The 24,947-nt window shown below is 32.6% G+C and overlaps 1 long non-coding RNA gene across 1 annotated transcript in view; it reads right to left on the reverse strand.

Annotated features, from left to right (window-relative positions):
• Positions 1-1,840: 1,840 nt before the first annotated feature.
• The window catches only part of LOC140248553 (uncharacterized), a 25,638-nt gene continuing 2,531 nt past the window's right edge, over positions 1,841-24,947 (reverse strand). Inside the window, exons 2-3 of the long non-coding RNA XR_011902853.1 lie at positions 23,149-23,210; positions 1,841-5,407 (exon numbers count right to left, since the gene is read on the reverse strand). This is a non-coding gene — a long non-coding RNA (uncharacterized lncRNA). The remainder of the gene's footprint in view (positions 5,408-23,148; positions 23,211-24,947) is intronic.

Here is a 24,947-nt window from a genome sequence, read left to right on the forward strand (position 1 = left end):
CTTCCAATCCAAGCCATTCTATGATTCTATGATTCTATGATTCTATGATTCTATGATTCTATGATTCTATGATTCTATGATTCTATGATTCTATGATTCTATGATTCTATGATTCTATGATTCTATGATTCTATGATTCTATGTTTGATTCTAGTTCCTTGTCTCTGCAATGGGCGGGGTTGCCCGTGCTAGTTCCTTGGGCATTCTTCACCAGAAACAGAGACACAGTAAGCAAGATAAATCCAACTTAAAAGTACAGGACAAATATTTACTGGCTGGTACTGAGGAGATGTGTCTAGAACTGATATCTTCTAGAAAAAATATTAGCTTGGTCACACAGACAGCTGTCATCGACCAGGAGGTGGGGAAATGTTGACTTCCATTGCTGTGTTACACCATTGTCTTAAAACAAAACAAAATCAAAACCCATTTTATATTGAGTAGATAAGCTTTCTTATTATTAAGTATAATAATTAAAGTATTATTAATACTTTCTTATTCTACGTCAAGATTTTTTTCAGTAAAATTGAGCAAAGACTTTGCAACTGTGCTACATCAAAATATGTACAGAAGCACAGGAAATAAAACCTTGTGCTGACTGGTTAAAGATCTTCTGATGGGACTCTACACAGAAGCAGAAACAATCATGTGGAAAGACAAAAAGTATCATCACTTATATCTGCTTCTCCATCCACAGGAATAACAAATGAGCCCCTGAGTAGCCCTTTGGCCTACTAGACAAAACAAATCCTATATTTAAAGGACCAATGTGGAGTCAAAAGAGACATAAACATCTCTGTTTAATGATCTGCTTTCATAGTGGCAGAAATGAACAAATAGAACCAGACCTCTTTGTAAAATGATCAAGGAAACTATTAATTATAGACTATAGAATACTTCTCTCTACATCTAAACATCCTAGTCAAAATTTTGTATTAATCATTCTACTGGAGTATAGAGCTGCTGTTCTGGAGGACCTTGACAGCCTGGAGAAAGGGGCTTAGAGAACCGTCATCACATTCAGGAAAACCAAGTGCAAAAAGGAGCTTTGCAGAAAATACTCGGAGTGACCTGGTAACTAGAAGTTGAATATGAAATAGCAATGTGCACCTGCAACAAAAAATGCCACTATTCTGGGCTGGATTAACAAGGATGCTGCCTTCAGGTAAAGTAATGCATTATTTCCCCTAATTTTTCACACTTGTAAAGTCAAATCTGGAGCATTATGAACTTTCCAGTAAAAGAAGTGCATTGACAGAACTAGTACAGGGCAATAAAATGATAAGGGTTACACAACAAGAGAAGATAAGCTGAGGTAAGAGGCATAATTCAGATTTAGGAGGTCAAGTCTTTTCAGACATTCATCAGGATACCTTTCTGCTAGTTGAACGGTATGGAGAAGGTGAAAAGTCTTTAGATTGAATAGTATTAGGAGAACAAAAACCAGAAAAAATGCTTATTATGGAGAATGTGGAGTAGTAGTAAGTAATTTTTTTCATGTCTATGAATGTGGTCAGAGACACTGGAATCTCTCGGTATTCAAAACACATCTGGATACCGTCTTTAGAAAACTGTTACTGAATCACTTTGGGTCAAATATTGGACTACAAGACCTCCAGAGGCACCTTTAAACATAAATTCTTCTAAGATTCTCTGACATTTTCCAGAGTGTGGTGCACTGGAATAAGTATCCATTAGAGGAGACAAAACGGGGTGGATGATTATGCGGAAAGTGCAATAAGGTCTTATTAAAAATATTATGGGCAAGAAATGTTTGCAAGAGGGTAACATAAAAATGGCAATGAGAGATGTAGATGAAACAGTAAGACACTAAAAGTATCTAGCTTCAATAATTCCATTTTAATTTACACATTATCAAATAGATTTTCCATGTAATTTTAACAAACACTTTCTGCACATAAAATATGTCTAGTAAACTTAGTTTTCACATGCCTTTAAATGATGCCTTTTAGAAACTTAATTTAATTAAAATTCCTTGTTTATTTTTATTATCTCAATTTCATTTCCCTTCAGCCCTGATTGAGTCTTATACAGCTTTTCTGAATATTCATACTTATTTTAGGGGAAAGAAAGACATATGTTAAAATAAATATTATTCTGGAATATATATCATCTGAATATCTGAGGTCACTGTTATCATCCATTTTCTCCCTCTAAATAAAGATGTTAATTGATTTAAAACATGTCTAAATCATTTTCAGCTCAGGAGGTTGCTCAGTGCTGATCTTGATGATAAATGCATTGTCACGTGGAATAGATTTCATTGCAACTTACACTAACTTTCTCCTCTATGAAAGCAGATGCTGGAGAAATATGACTTCTTGCTGTCACAGCTTTGGAAAACACTACAAGGCAGAACCAATGATTCTTTCAAACGGACTATGAGAAATCTTATGTTCAGTGGATTAGTTTTATCATGGACTTTCCTTTTTACTTTACTTGTATTGTTTTAATTAAATCTATGTCTAGAACATAGCTGTTTCATTTTTCTTTTCATGAATTAAAACTCAATCAAACAAATAACAGCTTTTCTAGGTTAAGCTACAATCTAAAAAAATATTCCAAAGAAATAGATAATTCTAAGTTGTCTCTGTCTGTTAACTTTATCATTCCCATTAAACTTGAATAGTATCCTGGATCATCCTGTTAAATGTCTAATCTTTTAAGAGAACCTGGTTTTCCAAAGTATTAATTTGAAAGAATTTCTTTGCATTAAAAAAATATTCTGTTTCATAGGTTCTTATGCAACAAACAGTTGCTCATAATCTTAATTCCTCTGTGTTTGTTGTGACATTAACCATCCTAAATTTCACCTAATGCTTAAAGTACTCTTAAGCTTTATATCATTTCATATCATATTATCTCATCTTCTTTTTGTTGTTTCTGTTTGTGTACTTGCTTATTCGTAAAATATTTATTTAACTTTTGGTCTTCAGAACATGTATTATGTGTTCCTTTCCACGGCAAAATAAATGAACTGGACAAGAAGAAGGTATATGAAATCACTGAAGACAATCTACCCTAAAATAAATCAGAATATTTTAAGAATAAAGTAATGAATCCATTTCATTATTTCTTGCAATGAGAACAGCAATCTGAACATTGAGAAGTTCAGAATGTAATGAATCATAGACTTCCATATAGAGAGCAGAAAAGCAATTTTAATAAATAGGCAGATCATATAAAAATGATTTGTATCAATATCTATCAGTCTGAACTCTGACAGTACTGCACCCACTGTTTCCCCCAAAGTAGGCAATAATGAAAAAGTGTCTCTTCCATTTATGCATTAATTTCAGGACTGATTGCACCTAACCACATTGAATCTGTCCACATCCTTTCCAAGCATGGCAACTAATGATCACAATTCCTGTCATGTAGATCAGTGCTTCAACATCCGGTTGGAAATTGTCAACTCTGCATACTGCAAATCTACGTTCTGTCAATAATACAAATGGATAAGTAGGCAGGTGCTATTTCAGAACTCCTCTCATACTGCTTTAAGCTGTGCTGAGCCATTTTGTCAAATAAAGCTCTAAAATGATAAAATGTGTTTCCTTGAGTTCAAAAATATTTGTTTACTTTTTTATATATATATATATGTATTATTACACTCATTTGTTACCTTTTCTTTACCTTGACTTGATTAAATTCAAAGTTCTAATATAATTTACCACACATCTAACTGAGTAGACATTTTGCTTTAAAAAATATCCGCTCAGTCCAACTTTAGGTATACTATCCCAAAATAAACCACTAGGAAAACTTCAAAATGTTTTTCTGTGCTAGCCTTTCAACAACTCATACACAAGGCAAGTCTTAAGGAGCTTGTTCAGAAAAAATTTTAAAAACAATTGTATTCATTTATTTTGCTTCCTTTATGAATGACTTTTTTCTTAATTCCCAAACACAATGACAGGGAAAAAAATAAAAATAAAAATAAAAATTAAACAAAATGAAAGGAGTAAATATGTGAAACAAAAATGGCATTTACAGAATAATCTAAACTTTCTTTAATTACTACACACTATTAAAATTCTACTTTGAAATTTAAGATGGTCAGTGGATATTGCTAATTATGTCAAATAAAGGACACTGTTGACAACTTAGAAAAGACCAGTAAAGAGTAAAAAATTACTTGACAGCAGTGTTAATTTTTCTGAAGAAATACAATTTCAAAAAGTTGGAGAAAAAGGATGAATACTGTCAAATTAAATAAGAAGAATGCTTACAACTGAGAAAGACAAAGGGATAATCATGCTGACATCAAAACTTATGCATTAAATAATATCTACTGTTAAATAGTATAAAGAATTTTATTTGTAATGAATATTTTGACAGATATGTCACACAGATTTCACCTTTCCCACAAATTTCCATGTTATTAACCTGAAAGAACATATGCAACAGAATCATTTTTGGTAGTATAATAAATGCACATATGTATGCATAAATATTTTGAGATATACTTATGCACTCAGAATTTTATTGATGGTTAGTGTGTGTGGTCTGACTGTTCAGGTCTTCTCTGACTTGTTTAATTTGTTAATCTCCTACTTTTGATTTGATGATATCTCCTATGGGAAATTCTGGATTTCTATTTCAAAAAGACATGTAAAACTGCTTTTGATGCTTAAAATATGCTGTTCACAATCTCCCAGCCACAGTGTGAATGAGTGCATTTTTCAGGTTTTGGATTTTTCATGTAGAAAAGAAAGGATTGTAAATATTATTTTTTCCATAATGAAAAAAATTGGATCTGATTTCTATGCATTTTAGTTTTCAGTACAACTTGCTTCAGGATATATCAGTGTGGTCCACTGAAAAAAAACTGTGTGCAATTAACAGAACTCAATACAATTCTATATATGTAAATAAATCCATAAGTAGCTACAAATACAAACTTCCACAATTTGATCATTTAAAGTTTGTCATGGGTTGACACTGGTCGTTGGACACTCATCTTTGCCTCTTGCTTACTTCATTCTCTGGTGGAGACAAAACAGAAGGAAGACAAAAAGTCTTGTGGATCAAGATAATGACATCTCAACTAAAACTAAAACTAAAAATAAAACAATTTCAAAAAGAAAAGGCAGAAACCACATACACAAGAAAAGCAAAAAGCAATATTCAGTTGGTTCTTCTTGTCAACATGTAGATTTTCAGAATCTTCCTGGGGTGCAGGATCTTACCCTGACTGGTGCTTGGGAAAATGAATATCATAGCTATGAATATCCTCCTTTTCTACTCCTTTTCTTGAGCTTTTGGTTGCTGAGCATGGTGTCATATTGTATGGAGCATCCTTTTAGTCAGTTTGGGTCAATTATCTTAGCTATGTTCTTTCCCAGCCTCTTGCCCACATACCACGTACTCATTTCTGTGGAATCTGGAATGGAAAGAGGAGGCTTTGATGTTATGCAAGCACTACTCATCAGTAGCCAAGCACTAGCATGTTATCAACACTATTCTAGCCACAAGTGAAAAGCACAGTGACGTATTTATTGCTATTAATAAAGTCCATCTCAGCCAAAAACAGTTCAGTGTCTCACATTTTACTATTAGATACATAGAAAGAGACAATTATTTCATTGCCCTCATCTTTCAAACTGTTACCTTTTTGCTCAAAGAGAAAACTCTTAGACTAGATCAAGAGCAAACCTAAAAGATAATATGATAGCAAGAAAAAGTTGTCAACTCCAGTCAGTTTGAAGAATATATATATATTTTTGTAATGGTAAGCAGAAAAGAACCAGAAAATATGGGGAAAGGAAAGTGTACTTTCAAATTTGGTCATGACCATCAGGGACAACATGATGTCTTACTGTCTAAATGGACCTAAGATATCTAAATAGTAGATCAAACCAATAGAACTGTGGCTACACTGGTATATACTTTGTATTATTATATTTTATTTATATTGTTAATACATAATAGTTTAATATATGGAGAACATAGGAAATGAGTGGACAAGGCATGCTTATATCAAATGATATGCAGATGATTTTTCAGAAAGCTTTCTATTAATTTCTAGACTCTGTATTTATACTACGTGAAGTAATGCTATCTTATCTGAGTTGTGTAGACTTTAAAAATATTTCCATATCATTTAAATTTAACACATTTCCCTCTGACTTTGGAAAGACTGCAAAGCAAGAGGAGCAACAGACATTGTGACAACTATTTAAGAATGATCACTGAGTAGAATATAGCATAGAACTCTATAATTATGTCTCAAAACATATAGTCACCTGTAAAGTCTCAGTCACCCAGAGGCAGGTCTTTACATATTTTAATGTGAAAGCAGTTATAAAAAGACAAGTACTGAGATTTCCAAATAAATAGGGAACTCCTTGTCTTCTATCAAGTGTGCCCCTCAAAAACCATGTGTACTACACAACAGAACCATGGTGATCCTGCCCTTTACTGTGAAGCAATACAGCTTAGTGGAGAACTAGTATCTCAGAATAAACTACAACAAAGTATTTAGATCGATACTGGTAAATGCTTATAAGTGTGGTCATTAGAATTATGTTACAACTGGGGAAAAATGAATGTAATAAATTCTGCTAAAGTTCTATAGTGCGCTAAAGATGCTTTCTGCTGTTTTGTTATTTTTTTGAGGGAAGGAATAATAAACGTCAGATCAGTCATCATGACATTTTTGAACAGAGAAGGTGTTATACATTATCTAAATCAAATTGATATTGTCTCTAACAAATAGGTTTCAAGATAATAAAAGAAACAAAAAGTGTGGACTGAATACAAAACATTTATATAGAAAACAAAAAAAAAAACAATATAAAGAAATTAGGAAAGAGTTACTCAACACTATTTGTAGGAGATTTCAGTGATTAGGTTTTAAGAATAGGAAGTATTTTTTCTTTGATAATTAACCCAGCAGCTCATAGAAATAAAGTAGTAAAATAAAACTTTAAAATTATGCTGAGATTTTGTAAATAGATATATAGTAAATTAATCTTCTCATTTTTCCTTAGTCTCTTCAAATACCTTGAAAAACAGCAAGTACTAGTTCAATTAGCTCATTTTCTTACTCTAAAAATAATTGAAGATGAACATAAAATATGTTCTATAAACTCTCACAAAAATAAGAGTGGAAATAAGATTTCTAATAAGAGAAAGAAATTTTTGTATTACTAGTATTATGTCAAATGTACACAGTACTTTCCTTTAATCTGGAAGAGTTAACATCTTTAGAAACCTTTCCACTCACTTTTAATGTATTGTCCAAAGGCTGTGTAAACTTTGCTATAGTGACACTTGGAAGGCCTCTGGATTCTGTGTGTTTGTGAGCTGTTGCCAGTGCACTGTTTTCTGTCATGGTAATGTAGTGTACAGACAGTTGGTTCACTGAAATACAGAAGTCCATGACTGGACATTCTTGTGCTAAGTAAAGAAGAGTTAAAATTTACATGTGCACAGCAAGGAGCTCAGCTTGAGAAGAAAAGAACAAAGGTTATGTTAATGTAAAGAAAATCAAACATCTTTGTTTACTTCAGAAAACCAGACATCTCTTCAAATACAGAGAGATGTTGCAGGTGGTGAAACAGCATTTTCTTCGCACAGATGTGAGACATCAGTCTAATGACCATATATTCTTAAAATAGAACAAGAGAATTCATAACATTAATTTTAGGTTCATCAATGTTATGGATAAAAGACTCTTCAGTGTAATACTGAGAGAACACTTTGTTAAGTTTTAAGTTAAATTGTTTGAGTTACAGTCACAGGATAGCTGTTGAAATACAAAATACAGTGCAAGGCCTCTTCCCCCTCCCCTTTTGTGGAGTTTAATTTACAGCTGCTACTGAACTGAAAATATTCTTTCCAGGCTGATGCTGAAAACAAAGTAATCAAGGATAATTTTAACTCAAGTCTGTCTATACTTTATTGTACTACTGCCATGACTCCATACATCAAACAGTGCAACAAACATCAACTGCAGAACTCCTGAAGAAGTAAGGAAGACCAGGAAAAGTTTAATAAAGGAAAGAATAAAACAACTAATTAAATTATTGGTATAGATTAGTAAATGATTAGTACGTTTATATTGATAGACTTCCTGAAAAATATGTAACAGCTTTTACTACTAGTGATTCAGGTGCAGTGAGATGGCCTTATCCTTGGCAAGACCAATTATCCCAGAAAACAGCAATTTGTATAAGTAAAGAAACTATAATATACATAGTATTTTATGTATGAAGAGTGAAATACTATATAAGCAGGACAGGAAGAACAACAGTACACAAACACATATTTCTCATTTGGGATACTATGATATAATATATATCACGTGGCTGCATTGAACATTTCCTGAGATAATAACAAATTAAGAATAAATTATTCACAACATGAATGAGGGACAATGATCTTACATGACATAGAGGCAATACTTCTGATAAAGGAGCAATATGACTCTGATGCACTGAACGAATTTTTCAAAAGTCCTGTGTCCCTACTTTTCAGGAACGTTAAGAACACAATGAAGAAAATGAGTGTGATATAGCCTTAGTCCTGTCAATTGAATGCACTTCAACCAACAGTCAGATTAGCAATAAAACTGAGGTGCTTTTTCTTAAAAAATAAAGGTGAACTTGAAAAAATGAAATGTACAGCAGCTAAAGCTGTTAGAAGATGTTTAAAGCATATGGTGCTTTAGAAACAATCTGATAATATATACAACATAATAGATATTGATACAGCAGCAGAAACAGTAAAGAACAAGGAAATAACTGAACCTTGTTTTATTATGTGTTGTTATATTCTGTATTAAAGCAATACCACAACCTGTTTGGTTTTTTGTTTGTTTGTTTTTTTGGTTGGTTTGGTTTTTTTCACTCTGAAGACTTAATTCTTTATTTGATTCTTCTCAGTTATAAGTTTTTTACTACACTGTTTGCAAACAACAGGTGTTGTACAGTATACAAAAATGAAGAAAGCATGGAGTCTAAATGAGGGGAATATGTATTTTTACAATTGCTAAAACTGTCATATAAGTTTGACTAAATTCATCAGAAACCCAGGCAAATATGCTTTTAAAATTTTGATATGCATATATGACACAAGTAGATGGAGTATACCATTCCACACATCTTCTAGGCATGTGCCTCAACATATGTGGCAATAAAATGTGAAACTGCCCATTTGTAAAACCATGAGAAGAAAGAGGAAAAATGAAAAGAAATTTCATCAAAAAGAAGAAAAGGAAATTTTCACCTTCAGAATAGAGTTGTTTGCTAAAAGGAAGCAAAAATAAAACAATCAGCTAATGGTACTGTCTGTTTTAAGATAGAACCAGTCAGTACAGTTTCTGTTCAAAGTTTGGCATGAACATTTCATTGAATAAGATATGTACAAAGAAGTTTACTGATAATGTTACTGATATAAAATTATTTATAACTGAGATAAAAAACACTGCAAAATTCTGTTCCAATAACCACTACCCCAGTTAATTACTGTCATCAGAGGAAAATCAAAACAAAACAAAAACAAAACAGCAGCAGCAACAACAAAAGCTAGTAATTTAGTAATTTAAATAATTTCATCTAATGCCACTTGCTTCTACGTCACTAATGGAACAACATTCTCAAAAAGATGATAAACAAAAGAGGAATGAATAGCAGAAAAATCATTTTAAGTTACCTGACTTTTAAACAGCTAAAATTAACTTTGCAAAGACATTTAAAACAGAATTTTAAAGATGACTCAGAAGGGAAAAAGATTAGTTTTCCTCAGAGACTTAAGTAATTCTGGTAATTTAGAGCTATTACCATATGCTTAATAATGTATCCATTAACTTTCAAAAATTATAAATAACACCTTCACAGATAAATAACTTTAACAAAAAAAAAAAAAAATAAAAAAAATTAAAATGCTGATTAATTTAATTTTGCACATTAATTTCAGCCTTATGAATAGGAAATGATTACATTGCTGAAATTCAGTTGTTCTTTATGTACAAGTAATTTTGACCAAGTCATATTTTTGAGGAACAAATTAGCCCCCTTTTTTAGTTTACAAGTAATCTCCATAAAAATGTTCTCATGGTCATTGATATACATGCACACACTCATTTTCAAATATTCATACAAACAAAAAAAAAAAATGTATCTGAAGTGAGAAAAATCTCATAAACATTAAAGAATAGGATGAAACTTTCTGAGGATAAAATATTTAAATATAAAAAAGCAGTATTATCTTCAATAGTGCTATGTAGACGAGGAAACCCCACTCCCCACCACTAGCTCTCCTCTTCCCAAAACAAAGCTGAATAAACAAACAAGAAATAGAAAGAACTTACTGAAAACAAAGTACCAAAAGTAGCACATTTGTAATAGACACATTAACCTAACTTGAGTAACTGAAAAAATTATGGAGAAGATTGTAGTGGGTGCTTCTGAAGGGCATTTGAAGAACAAAGCTATTGTCAGGCATAGTCAATATGGGTTCACGAAGGGAAAGCCCTGTCTTGTTTGATTCCTTTTTATGATAAGATTACCCACTTGGTGGATGAAGGAAGGCAATGTATGTCATCTTTCTGGATTTCAGTATAGATTTTGGTATGATCCTTCGTAGCAACTTTCTGCACAAATCGTCCAACTGTGAGATAAGTATGTTCACACTATGCAGGGTGATAAACTGACTCAACAGTAGAACTCAAAGTGTTGTCATGGGGACTCATTTGGCTAGTAGATGGTCACTTGTGTTGCAGAGGCCTTGCAATGTGGATGGATTGGATCACTGAGAAAACAACATTGGTGTGAAGTTCAACAAAGATAAATGTCAGGTACTACACCTGGCATAGAGTAGTGCTGGATGCAGGTACCAACTTGAAGATTAATGGCTGGAGAGCAGCCCAGAAGAAAGTGATCTAGGAGGGCTGATGACAAGTGTGCACTTGCTGCCAAAAGTGCAAACTACTTTTTGGGGTGCATTAAACAAAATACAACCAACTAGTCAAAAGAGGTGATTGTCCTGATTTATTTGGTGTTGGTGCAGTCTCATCTTGAATAATGTATGCCCCACACATAAAAACATTATTAAGAACCCTAAAAGTGTCCAGAAAAGGGCAACAAAGCAGGTAACGGGAATGGAAGACACGTCTAGTGAGGAGAGGGCTAGGACTCTTGGACTGTCTAGCCCGGAGAATAGGAGTCTATGAGATGACCTCACTGCTTTCTGCAGGTCCTTGAGGAGAGGAAGTACAGAGGGAGGTGCTGGTCTCTGTTCCCTGGTATCTTCTCCGCTGATTGCAGGATGCACAGGAGTGGAAAACAGTGGTGCTGTGCCAGGGGAGTTTCAGACTAGACTGGATATTTCTTCATCAAAAAGTGGAACAGGCTTTTATCTCACCACAATGAGATGGTTGATGTCCCATGCCTAACATTATTTGAGATGCATTTGGATAATGCCCTCAATAATACGCTTAACATGGTTAGCTCTGAAGTTGTCAGGCAGTTGAACTTGATGATCTTTGTAGACCCCTTCATGTGAATTATTCTATAATAACTAAAGAATGTATGGTAATTTAGTCTTAGGATAAAAGTGACTGTAATAACATAAATATAAATATACTTCAAATTGTTTAGATAAATCAACAAAAAAAAAAATCTAGACCATATTTACAGTGTTTGGTCTTGGCAAACTTGAAATTTTCTAAAACAGTACAGATTAATTTAATTATATGTTAATTCTGTGCTAATATTTCTTAGGTTTTAATAGGGTGATTCAAGTAATTCAAGGAGGGTAGTTACTTATCTCTTTCAAGCAAAATATCAGGACAGATAATATAATTCCACAGTAATTTATGTTAACTGTAGATACAGATAAGAAATACACATTAATATAATTACTGAAGTTACTGTGGATTTACTGTAAACACATCTTGTCAAACTATCTGCTCTTTGGGTTTTATAAAATTTCAAATGCTATTGATAAAGATGACACAGAAAATTTTACACATGTTGAGATTTGTATAACATTCTGAATAAGATGCTAAAATGATGAACTGTCAGCATGCTATATGTTTTACTAACTATTGAAGCAACCTGTGAAAGATAATCGTATATCTCTAACACTGTATATATGTATAGTCAAGAATGTATTAAAAATATATGCTCCATTTTAATATGCTCTATTTTAATCACATTTACTTAGACACAGTGTACTACTTAATTCAGTGAAGTCTTGTGGCCTGCATTGTGCCACATATCAGATTCGATAACTGTTTCTTCTGGCGTTATGACATGTGAATCCATTAATATTTGCAGAATTAAGCAGTTTTATGTCAGATAATTAAAGACGCACGTGACTGCATTAAAACAGGCTAAAAAGTTAGCATATTTCACAGTAAAATTCTTTCTAATGAACTCTATGTAAGTAAATATAAGTAATAAATATAGTCTTCAGAAAGATAAAACCTAGACCGTATTTTCCCAAGCTATTTAGCTTCAGAAAATAAGAACTGACTAATTCAAAAGCTTAATGGAATAATTTGTGTTCTGATACATTGATAATCCTGGTTTTATCATGAATAACTATTTCAATTGCTTGATTAGGATTTCCTTGTGTATTTATCTTTACATTATATCTTTCTATACTTGTCTCGCTCCAATTAAGGAAAGAGGCAAGGTTCTTTTGATAAGTTATGCTCAGCGTGAGATTAAGAAGAGAAACATTCAAATGTTGATCCGACCAGTTTATTAGAAAAAATAGACAGCTGAGGGGATGGGAAAGGGAGAGCGGCGAATATCGAAATTAGGGTGACGGGGAAGGGAAAGTGGAGAAGCAAGAACTACGGAAAAGTGGGGAAAGTCACCTCCTGGATGCAGCAGCGTCCCGTTGCATGTTATTTCGTTGGTCCGGGGAAAACAAGCGAAGGGGAGAGCAGCAGCAGAGTGGCAGGCCGCAAGCAGCAGATTGGTGAAGTGCAGAGCAGGAGGTAGAAAGGGCAGCAGGGTCTCGGGGAACAGCGAGGTCTCACGGAGCAGAGTCTCGAGTAGCGTGGTCTCACAGAGCAGAGAGGTCTCACGGGCAGTCTCGAGCAGCAAGCCCAGATGAATCCGTTGGCAGCCATAGGACGACGTTGGAGGAATCTGAGGCCAGAAACCTAAGAAGTTCTTCATGCATGCATCTTCTTCAGCATGCAGGCGTTCACATAGTGAGGCATCTGATGTCAGAAAACCTAAAAATCCATGGTTTGTCCATGCGCTTTTTATCCTACTTCTTCCCAGCCTTCGGGACATTTCTGGAAGGCTTGCGTCAGAATCATATGAATACCTCGGAGATGGCCCTCTTCCTTGAGATAGGCCCACACAAAAAGACCACTTTAGAGCCATTCATCTGTATCTTATCTCCCTTTCGTAGCTCCTGGACTTGTCCATCTGTCAAGTCACCCTTAAAAAAAGGGGTTCTGGAACCTTGGTTAAGACTTGCCTAGACTTGTTCTCCTGTGTGTCTTAGACAAAGGGAGTTCTGGAACCTTGGCCAGGCTTGCCTGAACTTGTCCATTTCAGCAAACTTTGAGACAGTAATGTAAAAAGCATGGCCTCTTACAATACTCTCAAATTATTAGATAAGCATTTATTCAATAAATTCATTAGGAAATTACTATAATTTTAAGATACAGACTCTAATGATACTATGTTATAAATATTTAAAGTGCAAAACATTTCTCACAAAGCAAAAGTGAAAAATTTCATTCAAATATTTCCATAGAATTTGTTTACAATGTATACTTGACAAACTTAAGTTTGCTTCTAAATATTTTTAACTGAATGTATGTATACTGTATGTATTATTTTAACTTTTATTTCTCTCCAGCATTAATCATTTCCTTCTAACTCGTGTATCTATATATTGGATATTGCTCAGATCATTGACCAGTATCATTGCCAGTGAAACATCTAGTACTCATATTAGTAACAAAAATAGATAAATAAAATAATTCTGAATCATATAAGGAATCGCTGCAAAAAGGCTAACTTTTCCAGTCTAATTATTCTTGCTTACATTTGGATGTCTGCATTAAGATTATGGTGTGTGAATGTATGTATGAATAACATTGCCAGAGGAATTTTCAGCTCCTCTGAAAACCTTAATATTTGATTGGATCAGTACTTATTCATAGAATCACAAAATGGTTCGGTTTGGAAGGGAACTTAAATACCATCTAGTTCTAACTCCCTGCCATAGCATGGACACAGTCCATTAGATCAAGTTACTAAGGGCTTCACCCAGCCTAGGCTTGAACACTCCCAGAGATGGAGCATCCACAGTTTCTATGGCCAATCTGTTTCAGCATTATACTGCCCTCACAGTAAAGAATTTCTAATCTAGTTTAGTTGAAGGTATAAATTTAACCTAAATCTTCAGAGTGGGAAACAAGTTATCATGTAGTAGTACAGAATGCAAAGATACAGTCAGTGAGGCATTTTTTGCTTTGTTTTTGTGTGCCTTTTTCCCAAAGTCAGGGTGAGATAGCTTTTTTTTTTTTTTTTTTTTTTTTTTTCCTCCTACCTCAGTTTTTCCCACTTCCTTCCCTAACCTCTTTCTCTCAAAGGAAGGGAGCAGTATCACATGATTAACTCTTCAAACTGCACCAGTGTCTCAGTACAAACTGAAGTAATAGCAATGTTCTAGAAAGTATTCCAAAATGCCAGGAAACTTTCTTTTTCTTTCACAAATATAAGCGTAAATTGAAATTATATTTTCTAGAGTATTACTGCAAGTCTGTCACAACTTAGTGTTTCCTAGTTCAAAATAATATTTTTTTTAATATTGTATGGTTTTTACGTATATAGTGCAGATAAATATTTATTATAAGGCTCTGTCACAGTCTTAAAGAGTTTCTGATAGTAGGTCCAAATATTTATAAACTTCACTTTTTAGTCATACTTTGGAGCTTTTAATACACTAATTGATAAAAATTCAGTTTTTCAACAGTAAAAAGAAAATGACCATTCCAGCTCTTTTCATATTGTATATAAATGTGTTATGAGATCTGGAAAGTGCATTTAGTAATTATGAGTGTCAATTTACGTCATTTGTATTTGCAGTATCCATTGGTTGTTTGTTTTTGTTTTTGTTTTGTTTGTTTCGTTTTTTTCTTTCCCATAAGTACTTATGATTAAATAAAATAAAATCTTTTTTTTATTATTTCTTCTACTTTTTTAGTTTTCAAGAAAATGTACTGCTGTCACTCTATTTTCAGTTCACAGATTTAGAAAATGAGGTATTCTTTGTCCACATGTTATTTGACTTTGCACAGGATGAAAACAAGACATGAAATTATACACTTCAGTATTGAAAAATCCTATGCCATCTTCACCTGAACATTAGCTGCACAAGAGAATATTTTAAATTGCTCTTTAAAAAATGTTGAATATTTCTTATGATAAAATTACTATGATGCTATTTGCCTTCCTACACAGTTTTCAGTTTATTATTTGAAAATGAAGAGCTGGGAAAAAAAAAAAAAAAAAAAAAGCTACAGAAATCTATTTCTCTTAAAGGACTTAATATCTATTAAAGAAACATAAAAACATAACAGAAGAAACAGTTATCTAAAAGTAATAAGGGATCTTACCTGGCATACAGTCATTCAGGCCTCAGCGTTGGACTGCGTTGTGCATATTTAAACTCCCGTCCATTTGAATACTGTCCCTATGTGTCTTCATACAATTTCATCTCATTCCTCAGAGCACTCAGATACTTATTAGTCTTGTATAACTAAAAGCATTTGGTGCATGGAGATGAGAGAATAATTGTGTAATTTGTATGGGCAATTATCAAGAACTCATTATCAAGAAAACAACTATTTTTCATTTTTTACTAGCAACTGCCCTTCCAAATACTGCAGAAATGCAGAAAGGATTTTTTTCTTTTTTCTTCTTACTTAAAAAACAAAACAAAACAACAACTACAATGGAGTATTGATGATCATATCTGAAAACACTGACACATCTGAAATCCCACTGACTCTTCCTATGAATACTTGAAACAGGAACTCTAAAAAAAATGTTTGGGGTTGGCTGAGACTTGCTAGGAAATTTCCCAGTTTTTAAGAAAATAGATCACTTGTTCAAACAGCCATAATGTGTTAAAACATACCTTAAAATACTTTGGGGAAATTAAAAAAAAAAAAAAAAATAGATTTTCAGATATCATAGCCATCAGCTGCATAAGAAAATACAGTCCTGTTATGGAGTTAGGCTGGGTATTAGGATATTTTCCACTTATTCATCTAGGCTACAACATTTCCTTTTCTGGATTTTGTTTTATTAATTACTCCACTACGACAATTCAACATCCTGCAAAACCTAAGCAACCACAATATCACTGCATGACACTCCACTCCAAATTATGGAAATACGAAGCCAATTCTGCTAAACACCTGATTTGTTTATGTACATCTCTTTACAAAACGCTGTGAAAGTAGATGAAGATACTATGACAAATTTTGCTTACACTGTTCAGTGATGTTAAACAAAGAGTTGGCAGAAATCTTTATGTTGAATAGCAAACAAACTTGCATTCTACTAATGGCAAAATAAAATAGAAGCAAATTTCATTACGGAAACAGCTATCAAATAATTATAAAAGAATACACAAGCTTTTAGAAGCAATGGAACAAGAGGATGAGTGAAAAACAACCAATGTGTATCAGATCAAGGAGATGCCTCTGATTAAAGTAATAAAGTATTAATTAATAATTCATTATTAACTAAAATTAAAGTAATAGGTTTTTGTTGTTGTTGTTTGTTTGTTTTGGGGGCGTGGGGGTGTTGAGCAGAAGTATTAAAGAGGTGGAAGATCCATACAATAAATGGTAAGAAATTATTTGGCCATAAGACTCACTGATTTTGCTTTCTAGTTGCAAAAAAAAAAAAACAAAAAAACCAATAAAGTCATTCTGACAAATTGTATTAAAACAGTAGTTAGCAATATATCTTCTACAGAACATTTATTCTCCTGAGAAAGCTATAAGGACAGTGATGGACTTAATACATATCCTGTGATAAAAATTTCTACTTCAAACTGACTCCTTGAATTGTGAGGCTCATGGAGATTTCTACTTAAAATTATTCTATAAAACAGGATATAAGAACAGAGGCATGGAAATTATGAAAATAACTTCTGTTGTTTGTTTTTTACAGGCCTTAAAAGACTTATAAATTCCTTAAGGGCCCTCCTGTAATCTGAGGGAGTTGCTAGACTTAGAAAAAGAACACGTATTGCTACTATGAACTTTGACAGCTGAAATATCCATATAAAATGAAGTGGAAAACAACTTAAATAAATTAACTTAAATCATACAGAACCGAGGCCTCCTCTTTAGAACAACTCACACAAAACAAACAAAAAAAGTATTAAGGAAAGAATCAGCTCCTGGTTTTCAAAGCAGAATAGTTTTATTGACTATAATGATGGATAACAATGCCTTTCCCTATAAATCTGAGTAAGATTTTGAAAGAATGGAAGAATAAGAACAGGATATTTTCCTTGTTTTAAAAAAAAATCTCCCCCATTTTTGTATGCTATCACAGACTCCCATCCTTAACAAACTGGCATACAGTACAGCTCGGAAAATTATAATCAAGGGAACATTATGTTTCAAGTTTAAGTTTCTTCCATTATGGATTTTACCTGTTGTCTTCAAAGTTTCATTTGATGTCTATGAGCCAAAAAGCCTTTGCATACTCTCATCAGTTTCAGCAAGATGATGTTGTCAGGAAGTTCTGTTGATTTATTTTCCTCTGTTGGCAGGATGATAATATCTTGGTATATCCTTGTGCTGTCTATCATAATTTTTCCATTATAAGATACAGTTTTCAGTTGCCTAGATCTTTGCCAAACTTCATTTGTTTATATTGAAATTTGGCTTGCTGAGTTTTTGCTCAAGGCCAAATTATCTTGGAAAGTTTATATGAAAATAACATGGTTTTTTCCAAGAATGAGATGTAAAAATTCTATGTGAGTGTGTCTGTGTGTGTGTGTGTAGACAGAGAGGAGAAAAGGAGGAGACCTTGAATTCTGATATGCATTATGTTAAAAAAAAGTGATTCCTGACATCTCAAGAAAAGGTGGCACCTTGATAAGATTTTTATTTTTATTTCTGGTTTAGACATTAAAAAAAAAAATAATAATAATAAGATTTTTTTATTATTTTATTTATTTTTCCAGGCAGACCTAATTTTTGCTGTGGTGATCAAAAGGTCAAGGTGGTCAAAAATGACCAAAGAAGTGAATCCCAGAATGTCTGTCCTACAATTTTTTAGCAGTTTAGTAATTATTGAAAGGTAAAGGGCAAGAACATTAACTGAGAATATATTTACATTTGCAACAGTTTGGTTCTGGAAAAATTTGTTCATGCTAAAAAACAAAGCAAAATAAAATAACACTCTTGTCTACTTGACAGTTTGTATTAATCATACCCACAGAACCACGGGTTTAAAAACGTTTCAATGTTCTTAAGTCATAGTACTTCTCTTCATTTATTTTTTTTCTTAGTATGCTGTATCTTTTAAATATGCGCTTTGCTTCTTTGTCATCTGGCTCTGTCCCATGTTGAAATTGTTCCCTGCTGTTAATTAGAGGCGACTATGGTTTGATTAATCTCAAACATGTGTTATGTGTGCACAATGTGGAAAACTGTATTCTATATTTTTCTACTTAAAACATGCTTGGATGTAATGGAAAGAAGCCAAACAATTTTTAATGACTCAGGACCTAATCTTATCACAATGAACAATATGGATATGATCAAAATAAGACATTCTAATCCATCTGAAGTGTTAAAAGTTCACAGAAATATGCACTAATCATGTACAGTATTTCTCAATATAATACAAACAGGATTTTGAATAAATCAATGCATACCATCTAAGCATCATTGCTAGGTGTAAATCTTAAGTTCTCTACTTCTCTTTCTATTTCCACAAAGTTTTGTCTCATTCTGACAATTTGACTTTCCTGGTCCCACATTGTTGGCATGGTTCCCATTTAAACTTTTTTGAAGGCATTACTCACATTTCTCAGACCTAAGAAGTTAGCACAAAATGACTATAACATTTCAATTCTGTTTTATATAGTTTTTGCTCTTGGAAGACCTTTAAGAACTAGAATAAAAAATGTAAGCATGTAAATAAGTTCATTTCTTATGCCAGGATTATTCTTTCACTTAAATCACATTCTGAAGTTAATAATTATACTAGTTACATGATTTAAGTTCCCTATGTAAGGAAAATGAAGCATGTGATTAAATGTTTTCTGAGTTTATGATCATCTTTACAGATCACTCATTGGAAGAAAAGTTGTGAATAAATTATATCACATTACTCTAAGTGCTCTATGCACTTCCATGAACATAAAAGCATTTTAACTGTTAATTCTGTAAGAGATTTCCTGAGGCAATTCAGAAGATATTATTTTAAATAAGTTAAATCTAAGAATTTAAATTTTAAAAAATGATTGTTATTTAATTTGCTGGCTCTTTGTGTGTGTGTGTGTACACGCTGAACTTTGTTGTTATAATTATTATTACACAGCCTCCAGTGGTAAATGAAAAATAATTGTAATTAATTTTTCCTATGGATGTATACAAATCAATAACTGCAAGCACCCTAAAGGAAAAATATGCTGAATGATCCTCCAAGTTCCTAATGAATGCAAAGAAGCTGACCTTTCTCTAACAACTATGAATATTGTTTCACAAATTTACTACTGAAATTGCTGTAATAAGCAATTCCTAGTGTAAATATGGAGCCAATACTAGTTGTAAATAATTATTTATTACAAGAAGGCATACTATAGATTTACAATAGTGAAGAAACTTTATGCTTTTGGGACTTAGTTTCCTCCTATATTTTGCTGAATTAGGCGTTCAATGAATATATGAATACTGTATCTAATTTATATATATGTTTCTGAAATACTTCAAAGTGTGTGTGTATTATTGTCTGAAATACAAATACCTGGGTCACTCAAAAAGTAATGCCTTGTATTTATTTCCATGGAAACTCCAAGAAAAAGAGTACAACAACATTTGATATTTGATCACTACTTGATACAGCAAGTTCTCAACTATAACACATTATTTTACAACATAGTTACCACGATGAACTATGCATTTTTGCCTGCAAAACACACCATCCACAAACTCACCATGCTCACATTCATTGTCTCCAGAAACGTTCGGGAAGTGCCAGTGAAAGTCAGTTGCTGACATCTTTTCCACATGGAGGAATTCAGTGACATACCTTTTCTTCATATGCACTTCCATGTGAGACACCATTCTGACAGACTGCCCGCACTGTTGTCAGTTGTCACAGAGCAACAACACGTAACAGAATATTGGTGAGAAGGTTCAGCCTCTACCTGTACTGCCATACTATCCACATTTGTGTCCGATGTTGTAGGCCAACAAAAAAAACAAAGGCATTACTTTCAGAGCAGCCACGTATTTCCAAACCCTGATAATAATAACTTCCTGACAGTAATAAATTTTTTATTAGTAAGGTGAATAACTTGAAATGAAAAAAACAAAACCAACCAACAAATAAACAAACAAGCGAAAACCAACTAGGATTCTATATTTATAAGTGGCAACAGTACACGAAAATGCAACATTTCTCATGAGATAATATAATACAAGTGTCAATTAATTCAATAGATATAATACAATGAGCTACTGCAATATTGCTACATCTAGGATTCTTTCCTCGTAAATACTTTTCAAACAGTGCTGGATGATATTTTTGTAGAAATGAAAGTGGTAGCACATTTTTATTTATTTAGATAACTATTTATTCATTTATTTATTTATTTTAATGAAAAGCCTGTAAAGGCTTAGGTGGATTTTAAATTTGGAGAATTTGCAATAGACCCTCCTAGTTTCTATAAAGCAATAAAAATATCTACAAAAGTGTTGTTTAGAGAAATATTTTGAAATAATTGTACTTAAATGTTAATTGCAGGCGCATGTGCCAGTTTAATTAATTAATTAATTAATTAATTAATATATTTTATTTTATTTTATTTTATTATTATTTTTTTAAGGACAGAATTTACTTAATTTTTATGGTAATGTTAGTAATATTATTCATTTTCTTTTTGCTGTTTTCATGGTTTCTAATAATTACATAATTGATTTAATCAGCTTTCAGTGTTCAACTAATGTCAGTTTTTGTAATGTGTGATATTATTAAAAGAATAGTACTTTCCTGTTGACATTTCTTCAAGATCTCTACTCTCATACTTGTAATTCTTTCATGTTCAGAATGAATCCCTGCTACATCTCACTCAATATTGATCTTCAAGGCATTTCTCCCAATCCTTTTCCCAGTGTGGTCACTGAACAGTATAAAGTTCAATAGGAAGATCAGCTACTCATCCACTTTTTGCTAAAGCAATTTGTATTATGGATTTATTTTAGCAGTCTACAGTGGCAGTTGCTGTTTTTACTATTTAAATGCTTTGATTATCTGACCTTGCTTACTTTATCTTTTTAAGTGCTGTGCATGGGCTTTAAAGTTGATCAATAAATGGGGATTCCTCCACCACATTATGTTGAAATCAATCCTGATTCAGACTATTTGTATTTCACTCTTATGAGTCCATCTGTCTTTCTTAATTTTATATTCTCTTTTCTTAAATAATTTTGCCTGCCACTGTAAATGCTTACTGTCAGGTATATTTCCGTTGCAATCAATTCAGCTTTTCCCAGTAGTAACTATACTGCCTATGAAGACACAAATGTTCAGGATCATATTCTATTCTAGGATAGTCATCTGCAATATTATTACTATTATTTCAGTTATTTGTGTATCTATTTGTGTTAGAGCTACTGTAAAATTCAATACACAAATTTTCACTTCAAGTCTTCAATTTTGCAGTCATTTTAAAAAAGCAAAGAGTTCATGGACATTTCGTTTCTTAGCTATACCTTTATACTTTTATGTTTATGATCTATGCCTTATGCATTAAAATCCAGCTGAACAATTCAAGACAATCAAAATGGTTCAGATGTTCATATTTTGAGGGGTAATACAGGTAAAATAATGGAAATAATGCAGCTATGTGGCCTTTAGTTATGCTATGATTAAACCAGATTTCTCTGGTCAAATGCAAGATATAAAACTATTTGTGAATTTGTGCAATTGCGCTTCCTGAGAAACAATTTGCTATATAAGATATCTAATTTGTTTAATATAGATGAATATCTTAATTGTTTCAAGTTTAAAAAAAAAGAAAAATCTTATAAATTTTAAAATTACATTGTTTTAATTCATGATAAAGAGGTTTTGGGTATTTTGTTTGTTTGTTTTATAACTACAAGAAGCATTAGCATGCATATTTTAAAATAATAATGATAAAAAAAGTAGGAAACTAGACATGGAATTGAGCAATGAAGCTAACATGCTGTTCACAGAGGTCTCACTGCTCTGGTGGTTATCTACTAAGAACATAAAAAGCTTACTAACTTACTACTTTGTTCTCAAACAACTCTACAAACATCCAGAAGAAGGAATATGATTTCCTCCTATAAAACCACCACATGAGCACGCAAGTGCATTCTCACATACACAAATCACATTCATTTAGATTTCTGTTAAATTAATCTAAAATAAAAATGATCAGTTGTTTCACATATTTTCTACAATCATCATGATTCACAACATCTATAAGTTGCAACTACTAAATAAAATATTAAGTAATCCTTAATTAAAGCAATCTTCATCTTAAATCTTGCAAACTCATGAACAGTTTTTCACGTTTAAGGGCTAATTGGTTTCATCAAACTGCTGAAATCTGTGTATGTTTAAAGCCATTAGGATGTGATGTTTCTTTTCTCATATTACTATACAATAAAGTTTGTCCATTCAAAAAATAGAATTCTATTCACTTTTTACAATTTTTCTAGTTATTCATCTGATTTTGCTTCAAGGTTATTTCAGGTCCAGTGGATAGTAGGGTCTTGAGTAGCACCTGTTCTCCAACTTTCTCTGATCCTTTTGTTCTTACCTTAAAGTCCTCCACAGAATTTTCTTATTTTTTAAGATATAAAGGATTTATTCTGCAAGAGGATAGACAACTGTAAATAAGACGAACCTTCTGTAATATATGCGGGTGTTTCTGCTTCACTGTCTCCATAGAGTGCACACTGGATGCATCTGATGAGAGAGGGAGGATAAAAGGAAACATGACCACAAATGTCTTCAACATTTAGATACTTAGAAGACACTATTAATAAAAAATCTTTAGGAAAAATAATGGAATGACAGAGGTCTAAATCATATGAGTACCAGTGGCAATGTATGTGAATATTTGTCCTATTTAGTGAAAAATGCTATTGGACTTACATTATAAACATGGTCCAAGTAAAAGTTACCATGTAAAGTAACAAAAAATAAACAGCATTGGATGAAAAAAATGATAAATTGAGATTTTAACTAGCAATTTTATCCGCATGAAAGAATGGTGGCTTAGGCATCTGATTTAGAATGCAAATCATTCAAATATGCATCAGTTCTTCACAAGATGGCAAAACGCCTTTTTTTTTTTTTTTTTTTTTTTTTCTTTTCTGGAAATGAATAACTTCAGAAACGTGAAATAATGATTTCTAAGATTTGTCTGTTTATTATTTCGGTACATATTTCTACATTTGTAAATAATAGGTTGACAATCGTACTGAAATACTGCCCTTTCTACATTTTTACAAGGAATTCTGTTTGATAAAGGCTGTCACTATTAAAAATGAGTATTTTTTTATTCATAGTTCATATTTTCAGGGAAGCACTTATTCTTTTCCAGTAACTAATAAAATCACCTATTTAATTATAAGAAATATTCCATTAAGCACTGCTGGAATTTGTGGTGTGAGGAGGGTGGGTTTTTTTGTTGTTGTTGTTGTTTGGTTGGTTTTTTTGTCTGTTTTTTTTTGTGTTTTGTTGTTGTTGTTGTTGTTTTGTTTTTTTTTTTGCCACAATCTTAGCCCTTTAGAAAATAAAAAGGTGGATAAAATTATGGCAAATTATGAAACAATAGCATCTAATATATGGGGTGGGCAGTTCAGCTTAGGAAATACTAACATCACTTCTGAATATTTTTCATTTTCTTGCCACAGCAGAGGGTAAATTTTGGAGAATTCACTGTGTCAAGTGTTATGCATTTCTGCAGAGCACAGCTTAAAAGAGACAACTCCATACTGTTTCCCTCAGGTGGGCAAATGTTAAGAGAGAAGAATTCAAGTTTCATGATGCAGCAGCACAAAGCTGGGAAGTGAAAATTATGTTGCAGCAGAGTCTTGAAAATATGACTGTAAAAGTTAATCAATAAAATGTCTATTCCTGTCTATTCACTGGAGGCCCCAGCTGCATAGCTTCACACAATCGATACTACAAATTATTACGATTTCCAGGTTCCCACTGGACATTCCGAACAAATCTTTCAAGTGTAACAGGCTTATATTGGAGGCTGGGGGGAGTGTGTGTAACTTTAGGTTTATTTCATCCAGAATAAGTATATAGCAAACAAAGCTTGTGACTGTTTAAAACTTTTGGTTACACCTGGAATGCACACATCTGGAGAATCCAGTACAGTTAGCATAAAATATTTTTATTCTATTTTAGAAGTAATTATTTTTGTAAACTAACAACAAATAGTGCGAGTTTTATTGTTTTTTAAATGCTCTTTAGTACTTTCCTTTCACACCACTTCCAGGAGAAATATCCTTTAATATACATTTACATAACAAGGAAATAAAAGCATGTAAAAACGCACTTTACTCTTTATAGGCATCAAAACAGCTATAGTAGAATCTTAACTCTCTGGATAGTTAAAATCCACCAAATTATGCTGTGTTGCATTTTTCTTTGCAAGGTCCTAAGCTCTCACCTTGATACCAGCTG

Source organism: Excalfactoria chinensis, chromosome 2, assembly GCF_039878825.1.
Source record: "Excalfactoria chinensis isolate bCotChi1 chromosome 2, bCotChi1.hap2, whole genome shotgun sequence".
Lineage (NCBI taxonomy): Eukaryota > Metazoa > Chordata > Aves > Galliformes > Phasianidae > Excalfactoria > Excalfactoria chinensis.